The 2500-nt window shown below is 48.6% G+C and overlaps 1 pseudogene; it reads right to left on the reverse strand.

Moving 5' to 3' along the window:
• Positions 1–2500, reverse strand: part of LOC148218402 (28S ribosomal RNA) — an 8894-nt pseudogene that overhangs the window by 2210 nt on the left and 4184 nt on the right.

Below are 2500 nucleotides of genomic sequence, written 5' to 3' on the forward strand. Positions count from 1 at the left end.
TCCACGGCCTTGGGACACTAATTTGGTCCAATTTTTAAATTCATTCTTTCTCCAATTGCACGGTTTTGGAAATTTAGATTTCAGGGTCGGTGCTTCCCATTCCGAAGTTGTGCCTGCACTATTAGATGGTATGTTCAGCGGTGGAGCTTCCCAAATTGAAGGTATCTTCTCCCCGTCCCCTCCAGCTTGAATCCACAGTTTCTTATGCATCTGTTCCATTTGATCTTTCTCCAGGAACTTCTTCATCGTTTCATCCGAAGACTGCGCGATCCGATGCAGCCTCCGGGCTTGCACGCTGGGGATCAGTCCTGCCAACTTGGTGATGCCCAAACCGCCGTCCCTCGTGCTCGAGTACAAGATGGCATCGCAGGTGCACGAGGGTAGATGCAGCCAGTCCTTGACCGTTGTTCGGATTTTCTGGTCAAGGGCCTCGAGGAACCCTGCTTTCAGTTCTGAGTGGTCTGCTAGGTAGGTCAGTCGAGGGATGGTGTATGTTTTGAGGATATCAATTTTCTGTAGAGGTTTGAGTGGAGCTTGATCAATTCTCTGAAGCCAGAATTCTAGTTTTGTGGAGAGGTTGGATTTCGCTAACCCAGTCCAGGGGTCAATCTGCAGGCCGAGGTATTTTTCCGATTCTCCGGGGTCAATCATGTTCAGGGGTGTGCCGTTGATGGTCCAAGCAGCGCAGTTATTGATGGTGTAAGAGTCTTTCGTGGGCTTGATGTAAAAGCCGTGGCACTTTTCTCCCTGTGTTCTGAGACCGGTAAGATTGCAAAAGGTCTCTAATATCCTGATGTTTGTTTTCATGTCTTCCCAGGAGTCACTCAACAAGACCAGATCGTCCGCAAATGCCATCGCTGTGATGCTGTTCCCTTCTCGGTGGTATCCCTTGCCCTTCTCTTCCAGCTTGCATAACAGGGGGTCCATCGCCAGGTTAAATAAAAGGGGTGACAGCGGGTCACCCTGTTTTACCCCAACCCGGATCTGGATTTTATCTGTGTGTGTGTTTTTCTTCGTGGTGATATATGTACAGATGTTGTGGTACATATTGCTCACCAGTCCGACGATGTGGGGGTCCACTCCCCTTTGTTGCAAAGCGTGTATGATGTGCTGGTGGCTTACGGTGTCAAAAGCCTTGGCGATGTCCACAAATACAACACCCAGTGGTCTGTGTTCTCTTTTGGCCGACCGAATTATGGTTTGCAGGAGTTTCAGGTTTTCAGAGCATCCCGCCGCTCTAATGAAGCCTCTTTGCCTTGGGTTGAGGGGGCACGCTTTGCTCATCCTAGCTGTTACAATCCTGGAGAACAGTCTTAACAAGATAGAACCAATCGTGATAGGTCTCCAGTTATTAACGTCCTTTAAGCGCTCCGGTGTTGTCGATTTAGGAATTAAAACAGTCCTGCACCCCCTCACCATGTCCGGGATTTTTCCAGATGTTAACCATAAATTGAAGATCTCCGTGGTCCGGGAATACTCGGGATCCATCTTCTTGATGTCCCCAAGAGTAATCCCATCTGGACCTGGAGCTGAGCCCTTGCTCATCTCCTGCACATTTTTCTCAATTTCTTTTGCCGTAATTAAATCTCTGAAAGCACTATTGTCGGCTTTCCCAGTAATTTGAAAGTCCCCAAGGCTCTCGAATTCTCCAGGTGTTTCCCATCTGGCTTTAAAAACCGAATAAATTTCACCGGGTGGAATATTACAGGACAAACATTCCATATCGTCCAAAATAATTTTTGCCAGTTTTCCCCTGTCAAGATGGAATAATCGCTGGAAGCGAAGATAATCACCTCTCTTAATTGCTCTCTCTTTCATCCACTTCTGAAACGGTCTCCTTGGTTGCTTCTTCCGGGCCCCCATTGTTCTCTTATCTCGGGTTGCTGTTCTTATCTGGCTTATCGATTCCAGGCATCCAAAGCAGTCCTGCGCTGCTTCATCGATGATTGGCTGCATGTCCTGGCCTTCCAGCAACTGCTTGAATGCCCAGGGGAAGGTGTTAATTGTCCCAGCTGATAAGCGTTCCCCGAGTGTCCGCTGATAATGGGCCTGCAGCTGCTGATTGGTGGTTCCCTTTCGTCCGTTACCCTTCTCCAGATGGTGCCTTATCTTGCCCATTGTTCTCCCGCCAGCTGGCTTCCTGGACGGTTGGCTCTTATCAGGTCCATTGTCAACGGTTCCTGCCTGAGGTTGATGACTCATCTCAGGTTCCTCTTTCAAGCCCTCGGCCGCTCTTTGATGTTCCTCTGCTGGTTTCCTGGGAAGCAATCTTCTTTTGTCACTGATTTGCTTAGCTGTTTTGGTTGTGATGTGCTCCGCGATAAGTTTATTGATGTTTTTGTTGCCCTCAAACTGAGCCTCCAGCCTTATCAACAGTTCTTCCTCCTCCTTTGTCCAGCATCTTTTGTGAGCTCCTCGGTTAGATGTTTCCTTCGGTTGGGAAGCAGCGATCCTTTCTTGATTCCTTATCAGCGGGTGTGCCAATCTTTTGTGTTGTCCC

Source organism: Sturnus vulgaris, unplaced genomic scaffold (genome assembly GCF_052056855.1).
Source record: "Sturnus vulgaris isolate bStuVul1 unplaced genomic scaffold, bStuVul1.hap1 Scaffold_184, whole genome shotgun sequence".
NCBI classification, from domain to species: domain Eukaryota; kingdom Metazoa; phylum Chordata; class Aves; order Passeriformes; family Sturnidae; genus Sturnus; species Sturnus vulgaris.